This window comes from Emydura macquarii, unplaced genomic scaffold (assembly GCF_026122565.2).
Source record: "Emydura macquarii macquarii isolate MOO-44397 ecotype Brisbane River unplaced genomic scaffold, CSIRO-AGI_Emac_v2 contig_1451, whole genome shotgun sequence".
Classification (NCBI taxonomy): domain Eukaryota; kingdom Metazoa; phylum Chordata; order Testudines; family Chelidae; genus Emydura; species Emydura macquarii.
In genome coordinates this window covers 8,189,824-8,200,847 of record NW_027131588.1, presented here as the reverse complement: position 1 = coordinate 8,200,847, position 11,024 = coordinate 8,189,824, and positions in this window count along the sequence as shown.

The following is an 11,024-nucleotide window of genomic DNA, read 5'->3' as shown; positions in this document are numbered from 1 at the left end:
GGGATGCAATTGTGTACATTGGTGCTCGAACTAGGGATGCTGGGGGTGCTGCTGAATCCCCTGACTTGAAGTGGTTTCCATCATATAAAGGGTTTACAGTTTGCTTCAATGGCTCTCAGCATCCCCACCATAAAAATTGTTCTAGCACCCCTAATTGTGTAAACTATTGAACTGAATTAACTGGTGTGCGTACATGATTCAAAGGCTCAAAAACATCTGATCTTATTGACAATGAAAGAATGCATTTCACTTGAGGTTTTTTCCGTCACTTTCTGAAGCCTTCAGTTGTCCATCACCAGAGGAAAGCTACCAAAGCTGGACCAGCAGTGTGACCCACTACATAATTTGGAGTTCCTATGTTAGTTACTACATACAAGAGCTACTGAAAGTAAGTGGTGCTTTATTTACTGCTCAGTTTACCATTTTGTATTGGTTAGGTTAATATGTTGTTTTCAAGAAATAATCAATCTCTCTTTCAGACATGAAATAAAACTGAGGCCCTGACCACTTATGATAAGTAAATCTTGCATTTAGGACTTCTTGTGACCAAATTCCACTTTGGAGTAATTATATTCTGCCTACCTAATTTCCTACCAAAGTTTCTGTTGGAAAGAGCCTTCTACACTTCCTGTTCACAGCTACTGTGCTGCTGTGTACTGTTCAATTGTTGTAGTATTCCACCCCAGAGGTAGCTGCATTTAAGTGGGGGTGAAATTATTCACTGCCTTAATCCTCTTTGAGCTAAGTGTGACAATATTCAGATGTTGAGTAGTGTGGGCCTTTTATTTGTAGTTACCTTGGAAGCCTTTCATGCTTTAGGAAAAGGAGATGTTCTGAAGACAGTTTAAAAATAATTAGATCTTATGGTACATCCTGCCTACCCATTGATAAATGATGATAGCATACAGAAGGACAGAACAAGGAATGGAAAAGATCAGCACAGGACTCCAGGAAAACGTGCAGTACTATTAAAGTTGATGCGTCCAACTTTAGTCAGTCTACCCTGTGCAAAATTCAGATATTGGATTCATAGAGTAAATCTCAACTCTGCTCCACTTATGTGCCTGGGGGGTTCCAAAGCACATCTGTTGGGAGTTCAGAGCAAGTAGAAAATATTAGATTATAAAACTACCCTGTAGACTACAGAGAACGTTTTGCTGTTTAACTTTGGGGTTTGGCAAATATTAAGTATTTTTCAGTATAATATAATTGGCATTTTAAATAAAACCTTTTGTCTCTGAGATTTTTCACTTAAAATGCTTGAAGTAGAAAGAGGTTTGGAGTAGATACAGATGTGGAGCAGGACCAGTTAAAAACATATTTATGGTATTTTTCTTTTTAAACATTCAAACCAATTGAAAAGTGAAAATGAGTTATGTTAAAACATACCAGAGTATACGTTGGGGTAACTGAGATCAGGCTGACCTCCTGCTTAAAAACAACTTAAAGGAGATGGGAAGCTCAGTATCAAGACTTGAAAGTCATTGCAGACTGACTCAGATAAGTCTGGGGTCATATTTTCTCGGGTTAAAAGTCTTGATTTTTTTAATTTTAGTTTTTTTTCTGAGAGTACCAACTTAAGCCACAACTTTCAACTAAAGTTAAGCACCTAAGTAAAGCTGGCCTGATTTTTCAGAAAAACCCCACAACTCCTTTTGACGTTAATAGGAGATATGAAAACTCAGCAACTTTGAAAATCACCCTACTTTGGTGTAGGTACCTAACAGTAGGCAACAACAGTACATTGAAAAATGCTTGTTAAGCAGCATTTAATAGAAATTATGAAGTGAATAAATGTTTCTAAGGCAGAGACGTTGATCTTGTGAGACATTCTAGCCTAGTGACATTACTTCTTACTGAAGCTGTCTGATGAAGAACTAATCTTTCTTTCATGCATTGAAGTCAGTTTTCCTCTACTGTGTTACTTGATGGTTGTATTTTGATTGACTGAAAAGTGCAAGTCTGTTCTCTGAAGCCATCAGACCTTGTGGTCCATAGATGTTCTTTAGAAAGGGTTATGAAGTTGACTCAGAAAGATGAATAAACCCACAGCATTCTGTGGCAGTCTGGCATTGATTCCATTTGCTACAATTAGAAAATCTGAAACAACTGCAACTTCAGTGTTAAAATATTTGCACAGAGGGGATGAATTTGAACCCCTGGGTCTCTTATTTAAATTCAAAACATTATGATAGTGTCAATCAGTGTATTTATCTTTCAGAAAAGGGACCCTCACTAACATGCCTATCTTTGCACCGTAACACGATGACTGTAAAGAACATTATACATCCCATCTGTTCATTTCTTTAGACAACTTTCTGGCCTTTTGCTGCCAATGTTTTTGCAGGCTTAGCATCCTGCAGTGGGTAAAACGATTTGACCTTGATACACTTGCCCCCACCCCACTTATCCAGTGAAAAAGACTTGATAAGCCCCAGGTGGTACAGTTATGACAGCTTTGAAAATCTGACATTCATTTTGGTTGCTAACGTGCTAAGCTCCTCTCATCATCCTGTAATCTGGATGGGTAGCATAAAGTTAATAAGCCTGTGCAGATCATTCAATAAATGAAAGGAGTGCAGATTTCAGGGGCTAATCCTTAAAATCTCTGCTATGACCAAACTGCCTCCCTCCCCAAAATAAATTAGGGGTTTGGAAAGGAGGGAAATGTGTTAAATCCTATGTTTGAAATAACTGACAAGAAACTGTATATAAGTAATTGGAACAGCTGTGTACCTCCTAGTAACAGATGGGTATGCTGGGAATGTTGCACAGTTGTAATCACATTTAACATGCCTGTCATAAAATCGGGTCCATCAGAGTATTAATTCTGGTTTTATATGTTGCTCATCAGAGTTCAGTCTTGTACTGCACCACACTCAAAGGCCACCAGAACGGAAATTAATCTGTCTAATATTTCTGCATTGAGCTATCCTGAGGTGTGCACATGACACAGCTGTGGAGCCTAAGTGGTCGTGGTAACCTATATTTCTCTTGTCTAGGAAGATGATAGTGGGTTCTGTTAACTTTCTCCTCCATGTGGAGGACAGAGCCAAGCAGCCGGAGACGTTCTCTGAGAACGTACATTATGAATGAAGAACAGTGGGAAGGAGTTAAATCTCAATAGTAATTAAGGGGTCCAGATTTGTCTGACAGTTTGTTTGCCCCATTGGGGTTGGCTGCCCCATTGTTATTAGACAACCTCCACAATTCCTGAAGATCCAGGTCGAGGTCATCTTCTTTGTCATCAGTTAGGTGCCAGAAATTGCCCTCAGTTCATCACTGGTACTGAGATCAGTATCCGTCTGGACAAGGGCTCTTGACTTGGTGCCTATTCACCATCAGTATCTTATCTGTATGCCCACTGGCCTCCTTGGAGTGGGCTCCAGTGTCTGAGATCCACTCCTCAACCTCCTCTGGAGCGAGGTCACTGGTTCTGATGGTGGCTCCCATCCTCAAATCTTCTCAGCTGCAACTGATCACTGAGTCCTCCTGGACCTCTGGGACTATTCCAACCTATCCTGTGGTGCAAGAACAGGACCCAGTTTTGAACCAGCAAACTGCCTCCTTGTCCTCCCTGGATGACTCCACTGTGCTGGAATCCTCCTTTCCCTCAGTACATGAGGTCTTTAAGATGCATCATGACCTCCTGTGGCATATGGCCTCTACCTTGGGTATCCAGTTGGGGTTCCTGAAGGAGAATATGCATAAGCTGCTGTATGTTCTCTGATCATCAGCTCCAGGGAGAGTAGCCCTCCCAATAAATGAGGAACTCTTGGAGTCTGTAAAGGCCCTCTGGAATACTCTAGCTTCATTCCCTCCCACAGCAAAACATTCAGAGAAGTGGTATTTTGTCCCTATGCAGGGTTTTGAGGGTTTTTACTCCCACCCAGCCCCTAATTTGCTGGTCCTAACCCAGTAAATGATAGGGCATGGCAGGGGAAGTTTAAGTCCACCCCTAAGGACAAAGAATCAAGAAGATGGACTTAATGGGGAGGAAGATTAATACCTCCTCTTCCCCTCATGTGCATCATGAAACAGCAAGTGTTGCTCTCTAAATGTGACTTTATCAATTGGGCAGCCATGTCCAAGTTCATGGACAAGTTGCCAGAACCCTACAGGGAAGAGTTTATGGAATTCTTTGCTGAAGGCCGTACGGTGGCCAACACCTTGTTGCAATCAGCTCTGGACCATAGTTGTAGATGAGTTGATCCAGAGGTAGGTGAAGACTGAAGACTGACAACTGAAGACCAAATGGATGTGGTGCAGCTGCCTTTTATGTCTTTTTGCCTTTGCCATGCTGCTTGTGGAAATTTATAGGAATAAGATGGAGTCCAGGGTCACATGAGTAAGTCCTGGCAACTCATCAGGTTATATCCCTGGCTTCTCCCCCTGGGCCCCTTGTACCTGTGAATTTCCTTAATGGGCCATTAAGCAGGCTAGTGCTGCAGCCATCCTGTCTGGGGTGTCGCCCAGAAACACAGTACAAATTGAAATATAGATACAAACATTATCCATAACTTCCATTACACACATAACACATGAACATAAACATTATCATCTTACTTAGCACATTATAGCCCTTCTAACGGTACCTGACGTGGCATATCTCACGTGAATTGTTATGATTTTGACACATTGATGTTAAATAATATAATAAATGGCCCTCCCCAATCCCACCAGTGTCACAGTCACATTCAACCCCAGAGGAATAATGTCTTCACACATGGGGTGTCAGGCAATGTTTAGCTTTTTGTCTGGATAGGACTAAACCACATGAAGGGTTAAATGGTCTCTTCACAGACCATCTCCAGGTGGATAACTTTGTGTGACATGACAGCATACCAAATAGACCAGGATATTCCTCCTCAAAGGGCCCAAGCAACAATGAGGGCATAAGTGACATTCCTATATTGGACATGTGCAAGGCTGTCACTTGGTCCTCTATGCAAAATGTTTTCAAATCCAATCACTTTGCTATTAAGGCTGCGTGCAGGTCCGCTGTAAACTTTGGGAAGGCAATTCCTCAGTCCTTGTTTAAATAGACTCCGAGCCCCACCTCCTACAAGTACTGCTTGTTGGTCACCTAAGTAGAATACAGGGCCACATCTACTCGAAGAAGAAAAAACTGTTACCTACCTGTTTGTTCTTCGAGAAGTGATGCAGACATGTATTTCACAACCCATCCTCCATCCCCTTTACATCGGAGTTTGTACTTCTGATGTTCGATGCGAAGGAACTGGGGGATTCGGGTTGGTATCACCCTTTAAATAGCCAGAGGAAGGGCCAGGGCTCATATAACAGTACCACTCCTATGGGTCCGGTTAGGCAAAGTTCTCTGGCTCTGGTGCACTGGGCATGCACACACTTAAGTAGAGTATGTGTCTGCATCACATCTTGAAGAACAACTACTACAAATAGGTAACCATTTTTTCATGGCTGACAGCCCATGGAGACCACAGAACAGTGCACAGACAATGTACCTTAAACCTGACCTGGGATGGGGGAACCACATAGAGGTGCAGAAGGAATCAGTTTCCACACATTCATTCATTGGCCTCTTGGCTGAGACTTCCCACAAAGGAGCCTGTTGTTTGCAGTGAACAAAAGACACACAAACTAACGGCACAAATATTTTTTTTAATATTTTTTTTTAAAGGAAGAGAACAACAACAAAAAGCTACCATGGCTAAACAGTATAAGAGGCAGTTAAAAGTGCTATATGTAATTTGTAAAATGCTTTGGGATCCTTCAGAATGAATGCTACTATGTCAACAATATTACTTAACAAACCATGAGTAAGTTGGAGTGTTTAATGATTTTGCATGTTCTTCCATTTAATTAAAAAACTTTGTTTACCCTCTTAAATTTTTCTGTTAACGGTCATCTAAAATTTGTTTTCATCGTGTGTCATTTTATTTTATGGCCATGTGGATTTTGAATACAACAATGCCAACAGTCATGGTGGTGATGCTCTTAGTTCTCACCATACAAAATTACTTCAGCAATTCAGTATATTCTTTAATTTCAGTTCTTGGAAAGATTGAGGATTTTGCTGAATTGTACAATGTTTAAAGCGAAATGATTTAGCATTAAATATTTTAATGCTGCCAACTGAAATACAACATGTCTTGATTTAAGCTAAAAGACAAAACCAAAAACTTCTGTTAGACTGTTTGCAGAACTTTTCCAACATCTCGGGATCAATTAAACAGCCTCTTTCTGAATGATCAGGCTCAGAAGAGATCATCTCGATGCACACATGCAATCATCTTTAAAGAGAAATCTTTTTATTTGAGGAAGAATTAGTAATATTTTGAATTTCTCAACATTAATAAGAAATATACCAGTATCATCTGATGCTGGAATCTCAGTCTTGAGGATTAATATATTCAATTCTATGTTTTCTTTAGATACTTGGTAATCATTAACACAACTGTTTTAACAGGAAATAATGGAAATCATGATCAGTTTGCAGAGGTTATCCCTTGTGTGCTTGGTTTCATATCAATCTGGAACATATGCTGTTGATATGGACTGGCAAACAAATCTAATTTTTGTTTTTCTCCCAAATCTAATTCAGGCTCTTATAGAAAACACCACATTCCCCCTCTCAGATATTCTCTTTTAAAGCAACTTTTCTCTCAATAATTTATCTCTAACAGTCTTCTGTTCTGGAAATGTGTTGCAGTCACATATATCTAACTTCAAACATTTTCTTGCTAAGACTATAACCTCTAAGATGACTAAGTGAAAGATAACAATGGGCATCTAGATCACAGGACTATCGGAGAACAAGAGCAAAACTAAGCCAAATATCAATGAGTTTGAAATCAAATTGTCCTGGCATCTGTTGTGTGGCAAAAAAACCTAAACACTGATTATCAAAGAACTTCACAAGGTTACTAGGAAACAGCTTTGTGATCAACTAGTAATTTTTAAAAATGTTTAATTTTGATTTAAATCCTTTTCATCCATATATTTAAAAGAACCTGACAAAAAAGAAAATGTATGCTTGCTTCTTCTGAAACCAATGTTCCAATTGACACAGTTGTCTCACCTCTGCTGAGAGGTAAGAGAATTTAGGGGCCTTGCAGATTGACTTCCCAGTGGAGGAGAAATCAGTGATGTGGAATCTGGGTATTGGCTACCTGTAATTTGCTTTATTTACATGTATACCTGTCCAGGAGTGGAGGTGGTCACAAACAGAACACAGGCAATCCCCTCTTCCAGATATCTCTGCCCATATACCAATGCTCAGTTTTCAAGAAGTTATTCTGTCCAAAGAATTTCCTCCGTTTAGAGAGAATGAAGCAGAGAAAAAGCTCTGTTGTTACTACTTTTCTCAAGACTACTGCATTAAAAAAAACAACCCACCACTAATGACAACACAGCATTTCTCCAAAGACTAAACATTTTCTCATATGCTAAGAAAAAGAACTTGTAAGACTGTGTCTTACATCTGGTGACTCCCGCCACAACCATATTATCCCCATTATACAGATGGGGAAACTGAGACCCCAAGATGAAATGACTTGCCTAAGATCACAGGGGAGGTCAATGGCAGAGATGGGCCAGAATTCAGATTTCCTAACTTTCAATCCATGGCCCTGTCCATTTGATCATGCTGCCTCTCTTAGATGAAGAATAGTTTCTTTACTACTTTATATAAGTAGAGACAAAGTGACTGAGAGTAAAAGTGTAAAAGAGGAACTTGAGGACAGTGACCACAAACTACTTGAATTCAACCATTAAACAATATGTTGACACAGGACAATTTTTATCTATTCTTTTCTTCTGCCTTACAAATAGAAACCCTGGAGTTCTTTGTGAATAAACCCCTGCTATCCTCCTTTTGCTGACCTCCATTTTAGGCTAGGCTTCTTTACTTTGACATCTTGTGGCTGAAGTAGGTTTGGTATCAGACTGATTCAATGCTTGAGAGAGGATGTTTTTGAGTCATTCATAAGGATCAGAGTCCTGTATCTGTTTGTCTATCTCCAGACTTTCTGGTCCTGCCTCTGACTCTCAGCAATTTGATCCTGCATTCTGCCATAGTCTACTGCACACTGGAACAGTGTCATTATCATTGCAATAACGGTCATTTGTGAGTCTCTCGTGGGCCATGTCCAAACTGATTGCTGCATTCTTATTCCAACAGCAAGCCAGACAAGAGCCTTAAGGAAGGAAGAAAGACCTGAATCATGGAAGAAGCTTGCAGAAATGCTACAACATGATTGTGGAACATGATTGTCATAAATTTATAGAGGGAATCCTACTTTCTTTTTTTGCTGGGGAAAAGACAAAATCCCTTCAAGTTGGTACATTTTTCCAAATTTGATCCAGTAGTTCTTGCACTGAAGTGAGAATTACAAATGAAATAGTAAAGGGATCTCCTGTGACTAGATCTGTAAGAGTGCAAATGAAAGTATTTTAGAATGGGCAGAAAAGGTTAGAAAATAGTGGCATATCACTGGACATCTATTGAGTATGTTTAGATTGAAACTAGTGGTTTGTTAAAGGAAATATGGAAGTAGTCACGAAATGCTGTTTCTCAAGGACCTCTTGGTGATTCTTAGCAAAAGGCACAAGGAATGCATAGGGTTGCATACAAAGGAGGGCATGTAAGATTCCTAATGAGATCCAGTAGCCAACTGGTCATCATAATCATTGAGAAATATATGTACAGATAATATTTAAGAAGTTATGTATCTATACTGAGGCCTGGTCTACACTTACCGGCAAATTTGGTGGCAGTCGACAAACACAAGCTATGTAGAATAGCTTGCGTACCTTACGTCAACTTCCTCAGTTCTCTTCTGCTCTACTATACTGCGCCGACAGGAAGTATGTACCCATCGATGCAGCACTACTCTTTTTTCAGAGGTGGTTTTATTAGATCGACTTCCAGATCAATCGAGCGGGTCTTCATTTCTGCTCAATCGAACTGGATAAATTGATCTGATGGCGGCGAATTTGCTGTGGTCAGTGTAGACATAGTCTGAAAATTATGTTCTTAAGGTCTTGGAGTTAAGGCAGGTCACAAGGAGGTGACATGCCTTGAACATTTTCCTTTCCAGTAGGAGATAAGACACTTATCTCTTTGTTTGGTCATATGTGTATTGTCTGCCTCACAATGGAGGCCTACTTGCATACTTAACCAAGTGACATTTAAAAGGTTGCAAAATCTACGAGAGAGAACCTACAGGAAGAAACAAAACAGCAAAGAGGTTTCCTGTTTATGAATGAAGATTGAGGATGGGACTTGGATATCTTGGGAGGCAAAGGAACACACTGGTCCTTCACCTAGGAAACGAGCTGACAGTGTCTCATGAAAGTAGGATCACAGGCAAGCCTGCCTGTAAAACACTGCAAGACTACTGGGGGACATAACTTTACAAGACACAAGAGCATCTACTTAATTAAGTCTAAGTTCTAGAATGTGTGTTATGATTTTATTTTATAAGTATGTTTTATGTTGTTTTTTAATTTTAGATGTATTTATTTTATATATATGTAACCATTTGTTTCCAACTCTTCTACTTGCTATTTCTTGAATCTCTGTGCTTTGTTAAATACATTTATACTTGATTTCACAATAAGCACACCTAAGTGTTCTGTGTGAAGCAGAGAGGTGATCTGAGGTGGAACTGGTAAGCTAGAACTGGTAATTCTTTGGAAGCAGCAAATCTGAGACTACCGTGAGTGTCCAGTGGAGCAGGGGCTGAGTGCTCCAGGGAGACACTTGGAGAACTTGGGGGCTGGAGTGTGCCCATCACTAACCTATAGAGTAACAGTGGGGCCAGCAAGGCCTAGAGAGGAGCACTTGTGTTGCCCATGGCTGGTGGATTTGGGGAGCTGACACTTGGCAGGCACAGACAAGGAGAGGTGATAGCAAGATGCTCTCTCACGTCTGGGTACCCCTGGGAAGCATCACAAATGTCATTTATGAATTAGCATAACAAACAAAAGCCAATTGTGAGATACAGAGGAGTCATGATTTAATAAGACATTTTTCCATGTTTCCCAAACAATGGTACCTAAGATAGTATTATAGTGAAATGAATGCAGTAGTTTAGGAAACCTGGGCAAAAGTTGTCTCTTTAATGGTGTTCACTATAGCTGATATTATTTATTCATGCTATACATTTAGCAAATGCACTTTTAATTAGCAAGCTACTCATTCATCTCAGTTACACTCATGTAAATGAATGGAGTTCCTCTGGATTTACACCAGGGTTGACTGAGAGCAGAATTTGGCCCAGAATTTTGACATATTTAAACAGAGTGACTGCAGCCCATGTAATGACACTGTTGAAGAAACAATGTTGTGTGTGCTCAGTGCATCTTTACAAGGAGAGGTTTTTTTAAACAAATTCAAGGTCTACAAATTATCAATGGAATGTGTGTGTAAGCTTAAAGAGAGCTATGTGTGAAAGCAAACTATTTTAAAACCAGGTCCTCCTTTAAACACTTAAATGCTGTATTTCCCATGTTCTAACTGAAAACTCCCCAGCCACTGGAAGCACAGCAGAAAGTAGAGAAAGGTAGGAGTAATTAAGTATAAGAAAAATAATCATGTAAAAAAGATTTAAAGGCATTAATAAAGGAGGGAAGAGACACTTGCCATCTACCCGACAGGATGGATATTAAAGAGCATGAGAGTATTCTAACAAGATAATATATCTAGAAAATGGAAGGCAAATATCGTGTGACTTCCTGTCCTAGCCCCCTGACTCCACCCTCCACACAGAAGTAGGTGAAAGACTTATTCTTCCCCTCAGTCTTAACTGTTGAAAACAGCACTTGCTCTTGTAAAATTGTTCTTCATCACAACGTACTCTGCTTGCTGCAGGAAGAAATGCTGCAACTGCTAGGGCTAAGGGTAGCCCCACTTTAGCATTAGGAGAGCAGATGGAAACTCTAAATGCTCTGTATATTTTCCTGATGAACTGTTTTTGGTTTAAAAAACAAAAATAAAAATTTCCTGTCAGTTTTGTATTCTGAAGAGAGGAAAAAAGTTA